At 34.8% G+C, this 24,794-nt stretch overlaps 1 protein-coding gene across 3 annotated transcripts in view; it reads left to right on the forward strand.

Annotated features, from left to right (window-relative positions):
• The window catches only part of LOC118184793 (cell adhesion molecule Dscam1-like), a 1,226,874-nt gene that overhangs the window by 1,171,386 nt on the left and 30,694 nt on the right, over positions 1 to 24,794 (forward strand). The window lies entirely within an intron of this gene.

Below are 24,794 nucleotides of genomic sequence, written 5' to 3' on the forward strand. Positions count from 1 at the left end.
AGGCTTTATTATATTTATGAGAAAATAAAATTATAAGAAATTTATCTGCCCTACGACAAAAATTACCCGGGGTATTTAATTCCAAAGTTTGTAAATTTTGGTGCCATTTTATGCTTGCCTCGAGAGATCATTAATTAAGTTAGAATAATTCAAGGAAATAAGTTTAAATGAAGTGCAGCAAAAAAAAAAAAAAAAAAAAAAAAAAAAAAAAATTGCATAATTTAATAGGCCGTACTAGGAAGTTACGTTGTGTACACATCTGATTTTTTTCTCTAATAAATAAGCTTAATTGTTTAAATCAGGGTTAAACTAAGTTATAACTCTCAAATGAAGTTCTTACTGAGTAAATTCGAAAAAGGGTGTATCACACTTCCGTGATAGATACATATGACATTATTTTTAACAACTTCAATAGAAAAATATAGCTGTGCAAGCATAGATATGCTATCGTCATTTAGATCAACAAGAATCTGCAATAGCTTCATGACTTAAGAGTCGAATGCATGTGGTAATTAACAGCAATAAAAAAGCATTTAAAAAATTAACCCATTCTATTGCTCACACGTTCAGTGTACAATAAGATTTTGTTATAATCTAAAGCAGCATACTTTCTTCTTAATTAAAATGAAAATTGAGTGCATAACATTTAGATTCCTTTTAAAAACGATAAATATTACGGTATTCGTTTTTTTTTCGGGGGGGGGGGTTAATTAAAGATTCTAGTATATTTGAATTTGGATTCTGATTAGCTCATTGCAAATTACTGTATTAAAAAAAGCATAAGATTAACTGGATTACTACCGTCTGACAGATGCCAAACACAAAACTGCGCAATACAATATTTTTAGCCCAAAAGATGTTAGCCCAGAAATGCTATTAATTTTGTTTTGGCATTGCGTCCAATCACTTTTTGCGTTGATTAACTTTTTAAATTGTTGCTACCAAATATTACAGCCCTGTATTATATTTAAAGAAATTAAATAATGAAGAATCTGCATAAATGTATGTATGTTTCTCGCACTGTGGTAAAGAAAGGTTACCTAGAGCACTCAAAATTTGAATAACCCAATCCTTCACCGAATATGGGCATTAGAAATTTTTTATTATCAGTTTCATATTTCGTAACACTTTAACGAATTTTTCATTAACAAACTCAACCATTTAAAAGCGAGCAATGGCAATACTCTACGGGGAAAAATTTTTTTATGTCCAGTCCGCGGAACTGTGTATGGGAAATTCTAAAGATAGGCTCATTTTAAAATTAATTTGGAATATCGCTGTTGAATTGAGTTTTATGGTTTACGTGCGAAGAACATGATATTTAATAAGTAAAGGTAACCCACAAAACGTTAAGAAAAACCACCCATTTTAGCGTAGTGTAAAATCTAAAAGCTTTCAGAATTAGTTTTTTGTAATATTTCTAATTTTAAAAATGAATTTTTATTCTTCGATATAAAACGCGATTTAATTCCCTGATTTCATATTCTTTGGATTTTCATTCTTTCATTTAATACACTGACTTTTGCTATAAGAAGACTTTTCTTAGTTTTTATCAGTCATACCTTAAGAGATTTTTCTTTTAAAGATAGTTAAGTGAAGCACTGTCACATCTGAAACTTCTAAGATTATGTAAATATTATGCGAATCTACTTTATAACATTCTTTTTAACTTCCTTTGCAGTGCGGAAGATAAGTCACACTTTACAGAAGCGATTTTCTATTGAAGTTCCGTAGCTTTCTGGGATAAGGATTGAGTATTTTCAATAGAATTATCTGCTTTTGCTTTATTTTGGTTGTAATGCAGAATAAGAGATCGCAAACAGAAAATCTACTCCGCATTAGTTGGTTGTCAGTATTCTTAGAACGTAAGGATATATAAATTCCTTAAACAGGAAAAAAAATCTATCAGATTTAGTTAATGATAAAAAAATAAAGTAAAAAGCTCATGACTCTATAGCTTACAATAACAGTGATTGCTAGATGAAGAAGAAAATAAATTATTATTTATAAAGAACTAATCGAAAATTACGATCCGAAGTACATTTCGCATCATAAATTAAGTTGATTGTAATAACTAAATAAACTCCAAACAGTTCATGGAATATGATACTGAACAAGTAAAATGTTAGTACAGAAACAGCCATTTTTTCTCTGGGCACGTGATGTCCATACGCAGTTTCATTGACTAACAGCAATTAAGTCGCCAACAACTTTTTTTCCCGTCATTTTCATGGACATGATACCTGGCCCGAGTGCCAGTAACATGAACCTGTCGTGTCGGCATTGAATTTTTTTCGTCTAGACCGATTGATGTAGGCTACGGAAACATTGCGATAAACTTCTTCGGGTACATTTACCGCCAACAAACTTAAACATGTTCTCTCGTGTACACGGTGCTTAACATTAGCCTATGTGAATACAAATCATAATCTCTTAATTGCTCAGAAACGGTTCTAGGAGATACGTGAGAGACAGTTTGCAGAGTTTGCGACTATCTGGCCAGGAGTAATGTTTCTAGCACCTTTTGTTACTAGAGACACAATTATATAATTTTTAGATAAGGTCATTCTACTACAGCCAACAGAACGTCTTCACAGAGCAAAAACAGCTCGTGTGCATTGCGCTTTAAATAGTTAAAAGTCTTGATCAACTCGGACTTTTATTGCCCTCTACAATGCTTTTTCTGCCACTACGTAGCACTGTAGAATTCTGTCTTTTATAAATCAATTTTTGCTTAGTAATTTCCGAGAAGTGTGTTTAACATATTGTATCTCAGTTTCACTTTATCTCATTCTTTCACGTAAGGCTGGCAATTTATACGCGGCATTCCTGGACAAGCTCTATTTAGACTGTAATCGGCAGTTTTCTTCTTGTTTTTCTATGTTAATGTGTTTGTGATTTACTTATCTTTATTTATTTATAAGGTGTTTCTCCCACCTTCTTAGCGTGCCTTCGTGGTATAGTGGTATGCACGCTCGGCGCGTATTCGAGAGGTGCGTGGTTCGATTCCCGGCGAGGGCATTGCTCATTTTGCATCTCTCCTGCTTCCAAATAATCCAGTGTCTCTACATATTCATCTAATAACAGCACTGAGATAAAATTAAATATCATCTTTCGATATAAAAGAATTAAACATTTTTTCGTACTACAGCCGCGTTATCCTAATACAACCCGCCGTCACGTATGATTTGTGTAACTCCTCTGGTTCTAACGAGTATTGAGATTTACATAATGATACGTTAATTTTGATTTGTTACAAAGAAATATTATTAAATTTATGTATCTTTGTTTTCCATACCTCATAATATAAGATAAAATATTTATACTTAATACGTCGGAGGCTACTCTTTCATGTATTGCATAGTTATATTTTATTACGTAAGCCCCGTTTCTAGACTTGATTAAAGTTTAACTTTGAATAGAGCCTTATGCATATGTTCAAACTGTCACTGTCAAACGTTATAAGAAACATGCGCAAATATTTTGTAAAACTGAATATGAATTATATTACCTCCATTTAAATTCATATATTACCCGCTAATTATACTTTAAGTTTCTCCTCTTTTGATTATAAATCTTCGTGTAGAACACATACTGCTTGTCAACACCATAAAAAAGTCATGTTTCTAAATTCCATAAGCTCACACTCCAGTCGGCTAGTCCCATCCATTTTGTTAATCTTCCCACTGTAAATACTAATCCAATCGTTAATATCTCTAACATTAATTTTTGGGAGGATCAGATGGAAGTAGTAATAAACTATTCCTTTCGAATCTTAACTGAAAAAAAAGGGATGCTTTACGTGAAAATCATTCTAACACTAACATTATAATTTCTAAAACTGTTAATGATGGGTAGTCTTTGTTATGGACAAACACACATACATTGATGGAGTCTCGAAACTGATGAATGAAGGCCCATACTGCTCTAACCCTAAAGATCCTTCAACATTTTATCCGATGAAAGTCAAAACGGTTTTGCTTAGTCTTCTCATATACTCACAACCCAGTTAAAAATTCAGTTATTCCACCTATTTCTCGATTCTATGCTCTTCTCAAAGTCCACAAAATTAAAATTCCGTTTCGACTTATAGTTTCCAATCTAGGAGTGACATCATATTTTTCGACCAAATATTTCATTTCCAGAATTTCGTCTTCTCATTCTAATAATATTCACACTGCAAACAGTTCTTTTGAAGTCGTCGATAAACTCAAAAATTTTTTCCCCTTGCGTTCCATTATGGTTTCTTCTCATGTTAAATCATTCTTTACTAATGTTCTATTTGAAGGGGCACGAGGTTTTGAGAATTTCAATACACACACACTGAAATTGAAGAGTTAGTTTCTCTTCTCTTCGAGTCAAACATACTTCGTTTTCTAAAATGAATATCATCGCCAAACTGAAGAATTAGCTATGGGCATTCCCCCCAGTCCTGAAACTGGATCTGACAATACCTTTCCCTTTCTTGATATCTTTACAATTCGCAACGAATCTGATTTCAGCATTACTGTTTGCTGTAAACCCTTTTCTATTTGTTTACCAACTCATTCTAACTCATGTTCTCGGCTTAAAAAAAAAAAAAAAAAAAAAAAAAAAAAAAAAAAAAAAAAAATGGCGTGCTCTCAACGTTTGTTCCTCAACCTTTGCTTTTTAATGAACTCAATTATTTTAGATCAGTTGCCACTGACTGATGATTTTCTCTCGTGGTCATTGATAAAGGTCTTTAAAAAATTCTAAGCTTACCATTAAAGAAGACATTCGCTTTAAGAAATAATATTAATGCATTTGTCATGCTTACATTTAATCTTCCTGTCAGTTATAAAACTGCACGGATTCTTCAGAATTTCAACTTTCAAGTCATTTTTCTCGCCTATCAATAAAATACATTGTTCAATTTGTCAGAAACTCCATTTCTGACTTATTGCATACCGCGTCAGTTTGGTTTGAGACATATCGTCCTAACTAAAAAAAGCATTAAAATTTCGTATAAAAAAACACGAATCTTATGTCCGAAAAGGCGAAATTAACAAATATTCAATAGCTAATCATAGTTGGTAATTTAATCATAATTTTTATTTTGGATCTGCAATTTTTTTTAAAAAAAAACTTCTTTGATTAGCCAATTGGATTTTCATGACAGTTTTCACATACACAAAAATGTATCTTGTTTATTTAATAAATTTAAGACTAATCCAATTCTCCTAACATTTTTAAAATGCTATTAACTTAATTTTTTAGTTTCGTTACTACTTTTGCCGACAGATGGCACTACCTTCTCGTTCGCTTTACTGCCACAGGGTGTAAATATAACCGTTGAACCTGCTGTTTTCCAGCCTGTCTCTTGATGAAGAGGGGCTTGTACCTGTTTGCTTTTGAAATGGACTGAGTTCATGACTAAATCTACGCCAAACACAAGGTTGTTGCTTTCTCAATTTTATCTTTAGATAGATGCTAATAAGATGTGGCTTAAATAAATCCACTAAGCAGCATTTGTTTAGTTTTTACATGATTGCTGGATGAAAATGAGAGCTTGTTGTGAAAATTATCTTAAAATAAAGAATAATGAGTCGGATAGAAAAACTGAAATATCTATGCATAAAACTGTATCACTTATTTTTTGCGAATATGATCGGAAAGCCTGGGAATATCGTGATCTGCCCTGCAAAACATATACTTGTACGTCTATTACTTTCCAAAATGATAAACCTGAAGTTATTCCTTTCCCTTTTCAATAAAGGTGGATGTTTTCTAGGTAGAAAAAAATACTTGAATATGATGAACTCCAGATAATAATAGCTGCATAAATTCTATTTCATGGTCGATATAACTTTCCCTCTAAACATGCTAAATCGTAAGCTAAGGGCAAAAAGGAAATAACAATTTCCCTTTCACAAGACCTGTTTCATTTGAAAATAGTGTATGCACTAGTCTTGAGAAATATGTTGTGAAGTAAAGATAGATGCATTTTCCTCTCTTTCTTTTTCTTTTTGAAAGAATATCTAACAATAGACAATTGAACATTGAAATAGCGGTTTCATACATATTTCTTCTTGAAGCCATCATAAAAGTCGAAATGTCTCTGCGAAATGATTTCAGGTTTTTAATGCAAATATTCTGATTGCAGGGAAGAAATTGATTTCTTTAGCAGTTTTTATTAAAATAAATGTACCTTAAAGTGAGCTGTTTCACTCTTTCGGGTTCTGTGACAAATAACTTTGTCTTGCTAATAAACTACACTAAACAGCAAAATCATGTTTAATATAGGCAATACTAAAATGCAGCTTAAAACATAGATTCCTATAGTATACATTGATATGAAAAGGTGATTTTTAGAAGTTTAAATTATATTTCTGTTATACCCAGTTAAAACTAAAACATTAAATAAATTTAAATTATCAAAACAAAATCTAAATTACTTATGTGCATTGTTAATTTAAAAGTCGAACAACAAAAATCAGCATTATATTTGCATATTTTCATAGGACTAGTTCCTATGGTTTTACCGAATCATCAACCTCAGCTGCCAAAGAGCAAATGAAGGAGACAAGGTATATTGATTAGATAACTTAAGAATGGCTGAACAGGAGTTAAGCTACTGGCGCCATCTGTTGAGCCAGTAGCTGAACCAGTAGCTTTTATTTATAATTGTTTAATAATAAAATGTAAATGAACAATTATATCAAAAACGATAAATGCATTTACATTTTTAAGGTTGCCGTTTATGTCAGTGCTTGCCGAAATTGGCAGATTTTTCATAGAAAATAATGAGAAATCCTTAGGCAATTTTTCGCCAAAACAAACCATTTCTAATATTCGTAAATCTTACATTAAATAATATTTTGTCCTGCTTTTAGTGAAACGTAAAATATTATTAAAATGTATTTTTAATGTTTTTTCTACGTAGTATTGTGACTACAGAACACATTTCAAACAGCAATTTAATTTTTTAATTAACGATTGAATGTGTTATTTATATTAATTTAATATAGGAATGACGGATGAAGACGGGCGGATGTAAAGTTGATTTTGTTTTAAAATATTAAAGATAAAATTGGTTGGGTGGCATAATGTACTGTAGCTACCTTATCATATATTTTTGCTTAACAGACAACAGCGATAAGAAAAGAAAACCTAAACGATGTATGTCTAACATAAATGATATATGCATCTCGAGGAAGTAGTACTATATATATATAATATATTTCTTGTGACACACACACATATATATATATATAATATAACAAATGATCTCAAGGAAATGGAAATATCCCTTTCCGTGGATTGGTTATCAATACATAATTTATTTTTGTATTGGGGACAATGACTTCTAAAGTTTCGTAAACCCTCAGAAATTTAGTCTGATGAAGAGATCTACGAATTAAGCCTAGATTATCTGTAAAATAATCAAGACAAGTAAATGACCTTACATGATACTAATCCTTCTTTATAAGGTCTAACTTAATAGTAAAACTGATCATCCTCAAATTACGTAAAAGCCGTCTCATCCAGTATAGATGGGAGCAAAGTTTTTATTAGACACTAAATCTTTGGTGTTCCCTTAGATGATCCTTTTATGAGACATGTAACTGGTTTACAAAGCAATTCTTAAATTCGGAATTTATCAATTTATTAAAAAAATATTGTCTACAAATGGATTAATGTCAATCATATTTGTTTAGTAACGAATTTCAAATTAAAATAATGCAATTTTTTCCACAAAATATTGCACTATTGAAAGCATCAGAACAGCTCATTCTTACGTTCCATAGGGTTTTGGAAAGGCACATTTTATACCTAATTTCATTGTCTCAAACTGGCAAAACTCGACAGCATCCGGCCACCAAAATAATTTTACACGGCCCTCGAATATATTTCAGTTATGCATTTGTTAAACGCCCAAACGGTATAGTGGTTACGGGAGCCTACTTCGGTACCGAAAGGCCCGAATTCGAATCCCGAAGAAGAGTGAGTGAGTGAGTGAGTGAGTGAGAGATTATGGCGCAAAAACCAAAGATGATTATGGCGCGCCAAACACGAGATGGGATGATTACAATAGATGACATTAAAATTCAATAAATAAAAACAAGTAGAGAAATGTACCAAATCCAGAGGATGAAGTCATATAAAAACAAGTTAAAAGCACACATTAAAATTCAGGACACAGTCTTCAAAACAAATTACATTAGATAATAAAAGCCAGTCTCTTTTAAATAATAAAATAAATTAATATTGACCTCTCTTCCGATTAAACGGTCGAGAGGTAAGTCACAGCTATTAAAATATTTCTGACGAAGACTATTAAAACTTGGACACTCAATTAAAATATGACGGACAGATAGACAAACATTACAATTTGAACAAACAGGCTCATTCTCAGCTTTTAAAAGATAGTTATGTGTAACTCTAGTGTGGCCAATTCTGAGGCGAGTCAAAAGAACTTCCTCCTTACGATTTTTGGTTAATTCCCAATGCTCAATTCTAGGCTTTACATGTCTTAATTTATTTTGAAGCTGAACATCCCAAAGTTGCTGCCATTTGTTTCGGATCTTGTTTTTCACAACACAACAGATGTCTCCAAAAGGGATGAGACGACTGGACAGTTCAACAGCACATTTGGCTGTGATATCTGCCAGCTCATTCCCTTTTATTCCCACATGCCCGGGAACCCAGCAGTACAGGACTTCATATCCACGACCTGTTAAGTTTATATGTAACTTAAGAATATCCACTATTACTGGATTTTGAGTGTTAGGAAAAGCTTCTAATGATTTAAGCGCACTATACGAGTCTGTATAAATTATAAACTTTTTGTGGCAGAGCCTTGAGATGTACAAGAGATTATAATATATCGCAGTTAATTCGGATGTTAAGACAGAGAAATCACGGTGCAAGCGTCTGCCCTCCATGTGATCTTCAATTACAAATGCCATCCCAACATGATCTTTTGACTTGGATCCATCTGTATAGACTGGAAGATAACTGCTGTATTTGTGCCTGTGCTCAGCGAACAGTCGTCTGTATACGATCTCGTTAGTGCTTGCCTTCACGTGATGTTTGAAAACATCAAGAAGCTGAATCCATGAATTTTCCCAAGGTGGGATTTCAAAGTTCTGTACTGCTTGGGGGTACATATCAGAGAGGGAATGTTCCTCAATGATAGGGCGAACTCTTAAAGGAAAGGTAGGAATACAGGATGGACGTGTTTCAAATAATGTATTACACTCATTATCAAGTAAGCAAAGCTTATTAGGCTGTTCAGGTTGAGATATAATATTAAAATATTGCAAAAGGGACAATTGCTCACGCCTCAGATAAAATGATGGTTCGTTAGAGTCAACATATAGGCTCTGAACAGGAGAAGTCCTGAAAGCTCCTGAACAAATCCGCAGAGCTTGATGGTGAACAGGATCCAGTTTTAACAAAACAGATGAGCGAGCGGATCCATAAACAACTGAGCCATAATCCAGTCTAGAGCGGATAAGCGCTCTATAAATGCGAAGCATGGAGCAACGCTCTGCACCCCAGGAGGTGTTCGCCAACACTTTTAAAATATTTAGTGTTTTTAGACACTTCTTTCTCAGGTTTAAAATATGAGAAAGGAAAGTCAATTTTCGGTCGAACGTCACTAGTAAAAATTTTACTTCAGGCGCGACTGGAATAATTGTACCATTCAGATATAACTCAGGTTCAGGATGGAGACCACGCTTCCTACAAAAGTGCACGCACACAGTTTTCTGTTTTAAAAAAGTAAATCCCTGTTTGGTTGACCATTCCTGGATCTTATTCAGAGCCATCTGCAATTGCCTCTCTATGTATCTCATGTCTGCCCCTCGACAGCTAATCTGTAAATCATCTACATATAGAGATCCCAAGATGGTGTGAGGAAGTTCTTTTAATACAGAGTTTATTTTTAGGCTGAACAGCGTTACACTAAGCACACAGCCTTGAGGCACACCCTCTTCCTGTTCAAAAACATTCGATAAAGCAGAGCCAATTCTTACTTGAAAAGTTCTATTGTACAAGAAATTCTGAATAAAAATTGGTAGGTTGCTGCGCAAGCCACTCTCGTGGAGATCGCGAAGTATACCGTATCTCCATGCCTTATCATAAGCTTTCTCAATGTCAAAGAATATTGAAACAAGGTGACTTCTTTTGACAAAAGCTTTTCGAATAGATGTCTCTAAAAGAAGCATATTATCTACGGTCGTTCTTCCTTTTCGAAAACCGCTTTGATAAGGCGATATAATATTATTCTTTTCCAAGAAGTAGACTAGGCGGCTGTTTACCATCTTTTCAAACAGTTTGCATAGGCAACTCGTAAGGGCAATTGGCCGATAGTTGGAGGGATTCCTTGGATCTTTCCCTGGCTCAGCAATAGGAATGACAACAGCTCTCCTCCATGCACTGGGAAAGTTACGCTCCTTCCACACTTTATTGTAAAGAGTGAGAAGGGCATTCAGTGACGTATAGGACAGATGTTTTAGCATTTCGTAATTCATGCCATCAAGACCCGGAGAAGACCTATGTGTCTGCAATAAAGCACTCCTTAATTCATGCATAGTAATGTCTCTATTGTAAGGCTCAGATTTGGAAGAGTTGAATGCGATGGGATTTATTTCAGAGTTCTGCTTCATAGAGAGAAATGCAGGTGAATAGTTTCTGCTGGAAGAAACGGCAGCAAATGCCTCACCAATAGTATTCGCAATTTCTTCTATGGAGCTAATCACTCGGCCATCTTTTTCCAAAAAGGAAAGTGAGTGGTCTTTATATATGCCGCATGCTTTTCGAACTCTTTCCCAAACCCGCTTACTAGGCGTGGAGAATGTTATTGACGACACATATGAAATCCAGGAATCCCTCTGGCTCTGCCTTCTTACTTTTCGTGCATTTGCTTTGGCTCTTTTAAAGACTATGAGGTTTCGCAGAGTAGGATATCTACGAAAAATACCCCATGCTTTTTTATGGTTTTTCAGTGCTTCATGACAGTCGCGATTCCACCATGGTTTCGAATATTTTAGTATTTTTCCTGATGTTCTAGGAATCGAAAGCATAGCTGCCTGAATAATAGTATTAGTAACAGCTTCAACAGAGTAATCGATATGCACATCTTCTACCATTTCCTCTGTCAGCTCTGCAACGGAAGAGAAGAGTTCCCAGTCTGCCCTGTCCAGTATAAACCGAAGGAGTCTCGACATGGGGTTTGCTCCTCTTCGTGCAAGAGACACAAAAATGGGATAATGATCGCTGTTGTACAGATCATTTCCGACACTAAAGGTGCAATGGCAACAGAGATGGTGAACAGATGGCAAGATCGAGAGCGTGGAATGTCCTTGAAGGCTCATGGAAGTAAGTATCCTGCCCATTATTCAGGAGACAAAGGCTATGATCTTCGATCATCTGCTCTATTTGTCTTCCTCGGGAATTTGTATATTTACTACCCCAGAGCGGACTATGGCCGTTAAAATCTCCTATTATGATGAAAGGCTCATGCAGCTGCTCTAAAAGACCATTTAAATCTTGCTGATCAATATGCTCATTTGGAGGCAAATACAGAGAAACGACTGTAACAACAATATCAAAATTTGTTTGAGTAGCGACAACTTGGAGGGATGTCGTCAAAGAAAGCACATTTGAGGGATAATCCAGTGAGGTGTGTGTGTGTGTGTGTTTATGGCAAAGCCTCGAGGGCTATCTGCCTAGGGGAGGGATGCCTCCGTGGAGGACTTTCTAAGGTAAACTGGCTCGTATACACGTTACACATGGGGAAAACCATGAAAACGCCCATGCAGCCAGCCCGTTCGCGGGATTCGAACTTCGGACCGAACTACCAGTGTTCAGCGACTCTACCGCTCGGCCGCTGGTGGGCTGATAATCCAGTGAGGTGAGGAGACCTACACCTCCACTGGCACGCTCACCTCCAAGGTTACCTTTCCTGACGAAGGAAAACCTCCGAAGTTTTGCCTGTTGTTCTGGTTTTAGATTTGTTTCCTGTATTGCGAAGCATACAGGATGATAAGCATTAATTATGGCTTTGATGTCGAGCAAATTTCGGTGGAAACCGCGACAGTTCCATGAGACGAGGATGGCCATTATGACTGGTTTTTGTTCTCTCTGTTCTCTTGTTTGGTTTTTCGTGGAAGTAGATGCCTGGGAACTTCTATACCCTCTTCACTTCCATACCGTCTGAATCCGCAGATTCAGAAATCATATCGTCAAGAGAGCTATTGCTAGGACTTCTATTTTTATTAATTATTTTGTGACTTTCAGTTTTAGGTTTACTTTGAATGACTGTTTCTTTTTTTTTTTTGTATTAAATGAGTTGCATTTTCCGTTTTCTTGGTGACTGTAGTCGGTTGGGTTTTATTTGGTATAGTCTGCGTGCCTATTGATGTTTGGGTGGCAATGCTACGTGTTGTTTTAACTGTACTGGCATAAGATTTGTTTGATTGGAGCTGTGTGCTTTGAACTAGTTTTCTGGCTTCAGCATACGAGATGTTCCTGGTAACTTTAAAAGTCTGTACTTCTTTTTCGGATTTCCATTTTGGGCACAGGCGTGAAAATGCTGGGTGCTGACCCTTGCAATTTATACACAAAGGCGCAGCGGTACAATTTTTTAGAATCGTGGCCAATCTGGGAGCATCGGGCGCATGTGAGTCTGCCACGACAAGTCATCTTAGAATGGCCGAAACGCTGGCACTGGAAACATCGCATAGGGTTAGGAATATAAGGTCTTACAGGAAGATTTAGATATCCAGCCTTAATATTCTTAGGCAGATCAGGCGTGTTGAAGGTAAGGATCACGTGTTTTGTATCGATCAACTTACCTTCCTTTCGCATCTTGATCCGCCTAGCACCACAGACATTCTGGTCAGCTAACTCGGAGACGAACTCTTCTTCTGAAACACACAGAAGGTCGATCTCCGAGATCACACCTCTACAAAAATTAAGTGTTTTGTGCGCTGACACAGTTATAGATATTTCTCCAAATTTGGTTTGTCGAGAAAGAGAAGCAGACTGGTTGGCCGACATGGTATCAATAAGCAGATCTCCTGATCGAAGACGCTTTATGTTCCTTTACATACATGAATGTATATATTTGTTTACCAAAAAAGGAGACATCTTTTGCAGTTCACCAGAAGGACTAGAGATAACAAGGAAGCGCGGAAAATCAGTAGATTCTTTGGCATTTGCATCGGTTCGGATCTTCTTGGTACTGGATTTGTCAATAATTTCAGTATCTTTGACATTTTCATCGGTACGGGTCTTCTTGTTAATTGATTTATCAACAATTTCAATATCTTGGTTGGTGTCTTTTGAGTCAGGTTTTTTTAGAATAAATAGAGAAGCCATAATTGAAAGAGAAAAAATTCGGGTCCGAGGGCCCCGCCCACCACGGAGCCCAACAAGGGAACACAGATTTGTGTGTTAGGGCTAGCCGGACCTATACGCAAACTGAAGCCCCATAGTCGGCTTTCCCGAAAGCAGGTACTTCCGAGAGCTTGACCCCAAGCCACTGACACAAGGACTAGTGACCAGCCGATTGACACCCGTGAGGACGACTAAGGTGCCTACCGTTTAGCTGAAGCAGAGGCCAAAGCAGTGTTTTGGGGACAGTACCTCGCCCCTCAACTACCAGGACCCTCCTTTCCAGCGACACGGGACTCCACGCACGGTAAACACGTGGGCAGTTCTCTCGCCACTCGAAAACTAGAAGCAAGGACTGCTCCAGTCTCTCGTGACGAGCCCCAAACTCCGTAGAGAGAAACCACGAGGGAGAAGGGAAGGGAAAAAGTTCCAGCCAAGAGGAGAGGAGACGGAAAAGAGGATAGATCACTGGGGCTCCAGGATCGTGACACCCGTCTCATCAAGAAGATGATCCCCTGAAGTCTAGGGTACCTCGGGATTGCCACACCCGTACTCACAAAAGTGAGCCCCCAGAGGGGGAATCTCGAAGAAGACATGGATGCTTGTAAATGTATAGTGTCTTCGCGGCATGGGGGCATTCTAAACATGCGGCGAGCCGAAAGTAGATTTCTTGCAGATTTCCTAAGGGCATAAAAACCTTAACCGGAGGATAAGAACAACATAATTTAATCATTTTTAAAGCAAAAAAAAAAATGTACAATTTACAAACATATAAGAGTAAAGAAAGTGAGCTCACTGAGCCGGGTAACAGAGTGGATGCATATGTAAATATATTTATATACGTTTTTGGTGCGGCCGATTGCAACCAAAATATGAGGTGCCCATCTACATGTTATAGTAGTCCTATAAACAACATTTCAACGTTCTGAGGCTATTCGTTTTTGAGTTATGCGAGATACATAAGTACGTACAGACACCACGAAAAATTCTCTTCAGAATGCATTTTAAAGCAGTTTTATATTTTTTTGGAGGGAAGGAGTGTTTTATTCTGTCCTTACGTACAGATGTCATGCAAAAGCATTGTTAAATTGCATTCGATAGCGGTCAAAATGGATATTTTCTTTGAAATATGATACCTGAAACTTTTCGCGGTTACAATACTTCCTTTTTACTTCGTACAAGGAAGCAAAAATATATAAAGTCTGTGTAGAAATCAATATACAAATATATGTAAAAGTCCATAAGTAGAAGTCCATATTTTGTTTAATGTAGAAGAATGTTCATATCTAAAATGCCCATATGTAGAATGTCTATATGTAGTAAAATTAATAAAATAATAAAAGAAAAATATAACGTGTATATTCAAGTCCATATAATTATATATAGAAGTTGATACGTAGGAATCTATGTCTTGAAGAATGTGGAAGAATGACCACATTATCCGTATCTTGTAGAAGTATTACGGAGATACAGCGACCGGCCCAAAATGCCGCCAAATGGGCGCACGTTCGGCTACTTTTGGTAATTTCACGCCAGAATTAAAGAAAAATAAGTCGCCAAAACCCTTGCCAACTTGGCAATAAAAAGCTAAGTTACCGATATACCCTTTATTCTTACTTTTTCGACATAGCTTGTATCTTAAAATTTTTTTCGCGTTACATTCATTACACAGAAAAATACAATTGTTTCACATATAATTGGACCAAAATCACCTATCTATATACACATTCGTAAGAATACGTTTTCAATCCATAGTACAATCAATTTTGAAAAAAAAGTGCTTTGCCGTGTCCGTACGGAAAGATGTCACTCAAAAATAAATGCAAAATATATTCGGAACGTTCAAATGAATATTTTCTTTGAAATCTGATAACCAAAATATTTCGCGATTAAAATAATTCCTTAACTTCATACAAGGAAGTAAAAATTCCGGCCCATCAACAGTTTTCAGGTGGCGCACACGTTTCGCATTGGGTTTTTTATTTTGAGACTACTGCTTTAAATGATATGAAGATAAACTTTAGTTTAAGCGTCTAATTCATTTCCGGGATAACTGCTTTTAACTCAATTAGCTAAATATAGCAAATTTAAAATTTAAGCATCTCTGTTGTATTATTAGTTAGTTATTCATTATCTCTTTTTATATTATGGAGAACAATGAAATAATTCAAACTATGTTATGAAAAGCGGCTGTTTACACTTATGAAAATTCATTTTAATGTGTGCGGAAGGAACACTGGTATTACAAATGAAGTAATTGTCTATTAATGATATGTTCTTAAAGTAATAGGGATGTAAATAAAACTTCTATGTATTCATATAATTCCTGAAATAGCAATTAATGTTCCAAAGTCAACAAAAACTCTATTTTACCATTCTTAACATTTCAAGGTTGAGAAAAGTGAAAAGACGGTAACATCTAGATGTACGTATTAACCATTTGCGGCACAGTGTGTCTGGTCTGGACACACCTAAAATTTTCCTTCTGTACGCACAGAAAAATTGAATGAAAAAGGATTCATAATTTATAGGTTACTCTGAACCTTCTTTATTTATAGTAGATGGCAGATCAACACAAACCAGTCCATTTATTTTAGCCATGTTTAGTTTTTTGAACCGTCATTTTACAAAGAAATCTTCCAAATTTGTTTAGGGTATAAAAAGAATTGTTTGAAAAGAAATTTCAATGTTATTTTTTTGGCTGTATGCTAATCTCATTATTCTATATTAGTTTTAAATTTTTACCTTGAAATCTTGCCTAAAATCAAACAGCGAACCTTAGGTGTTTTGTCAATATCCCTAATTCCTTCTATAAGAAGGTCATGTATGAAAGCATTGTGGAGTCGTGGAATCACGAATTCATTAATTCAAATAAAGGGAGTTTAACTAGGAGATATTTCTCTTCTATTAAAATGAGATTGTCATGTCATCATTTCTTTACAAATTACAAATTAACCCAGTTTCTTACTGGACATGGGAATTTTAAAAGTTATTTGAACAGATTTAAGTTGAGTCCTGAGTCTGTCTGTGACTGTGGCCTCGGCGGCAAGGAGAATGTAGAACATGTGCTTCTTCTATGTCCTAAATATGAGAGCGAAAGAAAAGTCTTGAAACTGGGACTGAAAAATTTTAATATTAACTGGCCTCCAGAGTTTTACCAATTTATTTCCGAGAGAAGTGCTTTTAACATTTTTTGTCAATTCATTGTAAAACTTTGTAATCATCCTTGATTTTATTTCAACTTTCTCTTGTTTATTTTGTATTGTGTTTCATACTTACTTCTGTAAGCCCCATGTGATACTATGTGGTACATGGGGAACTTGTTGAGTTTCTTTTAATAATAAAAAAAAATAATAATAATAATAATAAAAAAAAAAAAAAAAAGAACCCTAGGTGTGCCCAGAGCGGGCTCACCGATAATCTAGGACAACTGAGAGTCTGCATTCTTTGATTTTCCACATCTCAGCGGTCAGTTCATTGACAACAATGCTCGTTTCAGCACTCTTTTCGAATCTCTATTCTGTGGGTGTGCCACTTTGGGCACACCCACAGAATTAAAACGATAACTGCTATCGTCACAAAATTTTACTTTTGTACTCCTCTAGGCCTAATTAGACTGCCTACTTTTTTTTAATCAAAACTCCGACTTAAAGGTAGCGGAAAAGGTGCCGGAAAGAGTTAAAGATCATTCATTAATGGAAACATGTATGTATCCAAACGTGCCAGCTTAGGGAAATAAAAAAGTATAAATAAGAAAAACGTTTAAAATATCTAACAAATTTGCTCTGAAGATACTAGAAGCTATCAGAATTTATAAAAAGAAATCTCTGCAAAGCCTAAGTTTTTCACAAAACTTTCAGGGAAACGTTTTCTTTATGTAAACCTCAGTTGTATAATAAGTGTAATTTTAATAATTTATTGCATTTGTTATGTTTTATATGGTTAATTACGGTTGCTTTAATAGTTTTAATTTCTAAAATTTGTTTAAAAACTATAAACTTGTAACGACTGTTTTATACGTATATAAAAGGTTGATTTCCTTTACAATTTAGATAAAAATAGTTGACATCAGTAATTTCTCTAAACTAATTTAAATTTACAATACGCTTTCAAAGTATAGGTTAAATTAAAATTTCTTTGAATTTAATACGTCAAGTTTTAACGAAAAAAATGGACTTTACAACACAAACAGAAAATGGTTGGTTGGTTGACTTTTAATGGCACAAAACCTTGAAGGTTATTATGCGCCAGACGAATGGTGAATAAAATCCAAAATGCACAAACACACTGTATCAGATGACTTGTTGAAATGAACCTGTAATGCAGATGAAAGCATGGAGAAATGACTGAGAAATGACTGCTCTAGCAATACGTAGAGCAGGATAAAAGGAAAAAAAAAAAAAAAAACTTCAAATCATATGGTAAAAAGAGATCTCTTTTAAAAGTCTTATGAGATTGATGTGAGGGTTTTTTCCAATGAGATCTGTTAAGTTAACATTCGTAGAATTAAAATAAAATTCACGTTTCTGACTAAAAGCAGAAGAGTAGGTTAAAATGTGATTGACTGAAACGGGAACGTTGCAAGTGCCGCAAATAAGCTCATTATCTCCTTTCAAGAGATACTGATGTGTCAGTCTGCAATGACCAATTCGTAGGAAAGTCAGTACTATATCCTACTTTCGATTCCAAACAGAAAGTGAAAGACAAAGTATATACTGGTGGCATGAATGTAAAGGAGAACAACAACAAAAAAAAAAAAAAAAAAAAAAAAAAAGGTTTAAAAAATTTAATGTTTTCAGATTTTATTTTACACCCAAAGGAGGTTTTTTTTTTTTCATTTACCCACAGATACAAGTGTTGAGGGCCGTTTCGAGAGCATTTTGGCTATTGCTACTTTGGGCTAAAAATATTTAAAACCAGCATATCTTTAGAATTTCGGATAAACAGTCTCGCTCGCTGGAGATGAAAATGGTTTATTCCCTACAGCGTTGCCACTGTTCGCTTTGAAATCGTTGAGTTTTTTAATAAAAATGTTCTTTAAAGTTTTAAAAAATATGAAATATATAATAAAACAAATTTGAAATTCAAAATTTGAGCTTCCAATTTCCCATATTCTCATGGAGAACTTACTTTATTCAATATTTCATGGCTCTGGGTGTCGTTGTCTTTCCACAATGAGAAAAAAATACACGCATTCATGCACATTCTTCATTATTTAGTTTCTTTAAATATAACACAGGCAATTATGTTTGGTGGTGATAATTTGGAAAGTGATGGATGAAGCCGTTTATAGTGATTTGAACGCAAAATGCCGTTTCGAGATTAATAGCTTTTCTAGGCTAACACCCTTTTACGTTAATTCTAAATAATTAAAGGAAATGCAACAATATTTGCCTGAAAAACTTTTCTTTAAAGGTTTTTTTTTTTTTTTTTTTTTTTTTTTTTTTTTCCAGTTTTGTTATATTATGTTAATGAGTTTAATATCTTTTATCTTTTTAGTTGAAATTTAACTAATTTATTTTTTGGAATACTGTTTTCCTCAGTGGACTTCAAAAGCCTATTAAAAATGACATATTTTTAAATTTTACTGCCAAAAAATCGTTTAATGCTACTCCGATGTTTTTTGAAATTTAAAACAAAATGTATGCACATAAAAATGTTATGTTCACGCTACTTACGAAACTGGAGATTGAACGAATCAAATGTTAAAGGTTTCACTGCATTTTCATAAAAAAATTTAAAGTTCCTCTGAAGGCACTTTAAGCTATTTCGCCTCAAACACACACACACACACACACAAAAAAAAAAAAAAAAAAAAAAAAAAAAATGTCAATTTTGTTTTTGGTTAAAGAGAAGTTTTACTTTCAGTTTCGAAACCTTTTACTCCGCAAAGAGAACTTAAATACAATCAATTTAAAATTTATTGAATTAGAATATAATACGAAAAATAGAGCAACAAATTGCAGTCTGAAAAGGATAAAAATTTAAAGTGAGTACTTTTCAAATATTAATTTATTAACAAATCTATATACATCCGTGCACAGACACGAGAAAACAGCCAAAACTTTTTATTCCCTTCACCTTCAACTTCATCCGATTATGCACGTTAATCATGAATAGTTGAGTATTACATGCGTTTCAGTTTGGACGTACATGTTAAATATTAATAATAAACGTTCATTGGTTAATCCAAAGAGCCTTATAAAAACACTCAAAAAATATGAAAGGTTTCAGATTTTAAATTACATCCAAAAGAGGTGTTTTTTTAATGTTTTGTGTGTTACCTTTATTTATTAAATATCATTTTCTTTGCACTTAAACCATAATAAAATTCAGTTCAGTAGCAATGTCGCAAAATAATTTTAAAATGAACATATCTTTAGAATTTCCGATACACAGTTCCGCGCCCGCTGGAGATAAATAAAATACAAGCCCCAAAAAATAAAAAGGTGCCCCCCACCGTAGAATGTTGCCATTGCTCGCTTTTAAATCGTTGCGTTTGTTACTCAAATTTTACGAAATATGAAATCGATAATAAAACAAATTCCAAATATCAAATTTGGTCTTCCACATACCCATATTCGTAGGAGGAATACGTCATTCAAAATTCGATGGCTCTAGGTACCGTTGTTTTATCACAATGCGAGAATTTATACATACATTTGTGAAGATTTTTCATTATTTAATTTCTTCAAATATAATGCAAGACTCTAAAATGTGGGGGCAACAGTTCGAAAAGTGAAACGGACATTGATAGTGATTCAACTCAAAATCGCAAAACGGAAATAATAGTCCTACAAAGACAGAGCCCCTTTGGACTAATAAACTCGTAACTGCATTTGTTTTTTTTTTTTAATTTTAAGATGCCAATTAATCTCAAATAATTATTTATGAAATAAATGTAAGTAACAAGTAAAATTATACACATTCTGATTGTGTATTGCATAGTAAGTAAAGGTATGATCTGTATGTTTGGCTATCATATACTGAGCTCGACGTTAGAAGGCGACGTTTAAAGAATAATCTCTAAGTGTTAAAGTACGACAAAGTCAGGAAAAAAGCGTGAACAACTCTTAATTGCCTCAAATAAAATTCAATGAAGACACGAGTGAATTGCTAACAGTGTTGGTTTGTGCTTACAAAGGATTATCTTATAAGGCAATAAATAACTTAAAATTAAATGAAGTTGATAGTTAACAAAACTTAAAACTAACTTAACTAAACTAACTAAAAACTAACTAAAAACTAACTAAAACTAACTAAACTTAAAAGAATAACATAAAATTGAACGTAGTTAGTTGATAGTAGTTGATAGTTAGTTGATAGTTAACTTGTGAAGACCAAAGTTCTTCACAGTCTGACTATCACGCAAGCTGGTTCTGATTCGAAAAAGTCGGCGTAACATCCCTCTGGCAAGAATTTCTCAATACCACAGAAATCTAATAGCTAGAAAAATAAGATAGTAACGTGGCTTTAGATAGGCAGAACACGCTCTGTTTTTACCTACCAAAACCTTCCCTTAACTACTAAATTATTTCTTCCTTATTTGAATATAGGTGCGCTAGATGATTTGCATTTTGGCAAGAACGTGTGAGTTGAAAGCAAGAGCGACAGGAAAGTCGCTTGAAAATAAAATAAGTGTAACTGTAAAGTAAATTGTATAAATCCTCACAAACTCTTCCATTTTTTGTTCTAAAATATAGTTAAATTCTTAATAGATTTGATGATTATATAAGAAAATTTTCACTTTTACCATTTATTATTCATATTTTTGAAATAATTCATACCGCGCATTTGTAAGAAAACATTACTACCCTTTCATATCCAAGTGACAACAGTATTAAGCATTTGTGTATGTACCCTTTCTTAATAACGAAAAACGCGTATATATTTTTTAAAAAGCAGAAGTTACGCAGATAAAGAAGTTCCATTTAGAGAAAGTCAGAATTCTACATTCATATCTAAAAATAATTTCACTCCAAAATATCTTTTAAAATGAAGCTTACGTTTCAAAAGAGTGAAATCCTTTTGCACCATGCACGGATTTGAAAACTTTACAATAGAGAATGTAATTAATCATGTTTCTGAGAGGAAAATTCTTTTACCCATTACCATAAAACCCGCTCGACGACACACGCCATTTCGAGTTCAAGTATTCTGAGAGAGGCTAAGCATTTAAATGAACATGCTTATGTAGTGAAGATACACATTTGGAGGTTAGATAAAGGAGCATTCAACTTTCGCGTTGCAAGTAAGTCACTTAATAAAATGGATTCTAGTCGGTTATAGAAGCGATACTACTCTTGCAAACGGAGAGCAGAAAATTGTACAAGGCGAGTTTAAAATTTCAAGTCCTATAGGCAATGTTCAGTATAAGATTTATCAATGCTACTTCCCAGTACAAATACTTCAAATTATACTCGTAAATTTTTAGCCCAAAGGGTGTTAGCCTATAAGGGCTATTAATTTCTTTTTGCGATTTTGTGGCGTTTCACTATAAACGCCGTTTCACTTTTCAGATTGATGCCACCAAATATTATTGCCCTGTATTGCAATTAAATAAATTAAATAATGAAGAATCTGCACAAATGTATATATTGTCTACATTGTGATAAAATGCGGCACCTACAGCCATCAAATTTTGAATAACGTACGTATCCACCCGAATATGGGCAACTGGAAGCCCAAATTCGGAATTTGTTTTATTATCTATTTCATATTTTATAAAGCATTTATGAGTTTTTGCTTAAGAAACTCAACGATTTCAAAGCCAGCAATTGCAATACAGTATGGAAAGAGAAAACAGTTTTATCTTCAGCGCGCGAGGCTGTGTATCGGAAATTCTAAGATATGTTCCTTTTAAATTATTTTATGATATTATTGTTGAATTGAATGTTATGGTTTAGGAGCAAAGAACATGATATTTAATAAACAGAGGTGACACAAGAATAGCCATTAAGAAAAAGCCTATTTAATATAAAATTTGAAATATTTCAGATTATATTATTATTTTTTTTTATTCTGTATTGCATAGAAATATTCTACGCAGCTTATAAATTAACAATAGTAAGAAATACATTAAAATACTAAAGCCTTTTTCATTCCCACTGTTAATCTGAAATATTTGAGATTTTATTATTATTATTATTATTTGTTCTGTATTACATAGAAATATTCTATGCAGCTTATAAATTAACAATATCAAGAAATACAATCAAATATGAAAGCATTTTTCATTTGCACTGTTAATTTGAATCTGAAAATATACTTCATAAACACATTATGTCCACTGAATAAGATCTATAAAACTGATAAAGTTCGGTTGAATATTGACAGTTTGTACGAGCTCCAATCATTAACTGTAGAAAAGTTATATTGCGTGGTTTTTTTGTGATTTCACCTTGTCGAAAGCAAACACGAGAGAGTATGTAAAATCACCCATGAAACATTTTTTTAAACATTCTTATAAGCAGTAATTAAAAGTCTTCCTCAATATATCCGCTGAAACCCCCATGTTTGCATGTATGTTATGCTCTTCCTTTATTTCCCTTCTCAGTCCCTGGCCACCTAAGGCCAGATGGCTAAAGCTCTTAACAAATGTAGTTCGTCTTCGATTCGTTACTTGAACATTTACCTTATTAACTGCATGAAATATGTGGTATGTGACGTAAAGTTACGCTAGCTACTCCAGAATTTCTTGCATAATTGCAACATGCCGTCTAAGCCAGTAATATGCGTGCCTTGCAGCAACTCCAAAAATCAACACTTTGCTATTCTCTATAAACAGATAGAACTCTGAACTAAGATGGTAAAGACCTTTTTCTCAAGCGTCAACCATGCTGTTTTGGGCTATTGATTTCTCATAGTTTCTACATGATGTATTGGGCTTCTATTATTTTTCTTGGACTGATATTTGATTTCGATTATGGTTTTATACGCTACGCTACTAGCTACATCCTTTGTGTGACTTTTAAATGTACCAGAAAAATTTCTAATTACGATAAAACAACCAATAACCCTTAATACAAATATTAATCATCCTAATAAATACTACAAATTAGCCAACTTCCCGTTGCATTTTCTCGACAAACGTCCAGTATCCAAGAGAAACATTAAAGTTAAAAAGTGCTCAGAATTATCGCCCTCATTGTTCCGAGTGGCAACAGTGCTGATATCAGCATGCTGATATAATGAGAGAGAATTATCGATTTGATGCGATTTCATCAAAGAACATTAAATATAAAAAATATATCATTCGAATTTAGAAAAAAAATCGCTTTCAGGTGCATTGGCTCTTGTCTAGATGCACCCCTACACACTGAAGTGACAAAAGTCATGGGATAGCAATATGCAAATATACAGATGGCAGTAGTATCGCGTAGAAATGTATAAATGCGAAGTGCTTTGGCAGGGCTTCCATTTGTGTTCAAGTTATTCATGTGAAGAGGCTTTGACGTGATTATATCCGCACGACGAGAATTAACAGACTTAATGCTTAATGGTAGTTGGAGCTAGACGCATGGGTCATTCCATTTCGGATATCGTTAGGGAATTCAACATTCCGAGATTCACAGTGTCAAGAGTGTGCTGAGAGTATCTAATTTCAGGCAAAACATCCCACCATGGACAGTGCAGTGGCCGACCACCTGCACTTAACGACCGAGACCAGCGTCGTCTGCGTAGAGTTGCCAATGTTCACAGACAAGCAACACTGCGTCAAATAACCGCAGAAATCAATGGGGACGTACGAGGGACGTGTCCGATAGGACAGTGCGGCGAAATTTGTCTTCCTTGGGCTATGCCAACAGAAGACCGACTCGAGTGCCTTTACTGACAGCACGACATCGCCTGCAGCGACTCTCGTGGGCTCGTGAGCATATCGGTTGGTCCCTAAACGAATGGAAAACCGTGGCTTGGTCAGAGTCACGATTTCAGTTGGTAATGGTAGGGTTCGAATGTGGGGCAGACCCCACGAAGCCATGGAACCAAGTTGTCAACAAGGCACTGTTCAAGCTGGTGGTGGTTCCATAATGGTCTGGGCTGTTTTTAGACTCGGTCCTCTGGTGCAACTGAACCGATCATTGATTGGAAATGGATACCTTTAGCTACTTGGAGATCACTTACAGCAATTCATGGACTTCACATACTCAAACAACGATGGGATTTTTATGGATGACAATGCGCCATGTCACCGGGTAACAAATGTTCACGATTGGATACAAGAACATTCTGGACAATTCCAGCAAATGATCTGGCCACCTAGATCGCCCGACATGAATCCCATCGAACATTTATGGGACATCATCGAGAGGTCAGTTCGTGCCCAAAACCCTGCACCGTCAACACTTTCACAATTATGGACGTCTATAGAGGCAGCATGCCTCAATATTCCTGCAGGGGACTTCCAACGACTTGTTGAGTCCATGCAA

This window comes from Stegodyphus dumicola, chromosome 9 (genome assembly GCF_044657685.1).
Source record: "Stegodyphus dumicola isolate Sdum_Otavi_A_Nest chromosome 9, ASM4465768v1".
NCBI classification, from domain to species: domain Eukaryota; kingdom Metazoa; phylum Arthropoda; class Arachnida; order Araneae; family Eresidae; genus Stegodyphus; species Stegodyphus dumicola.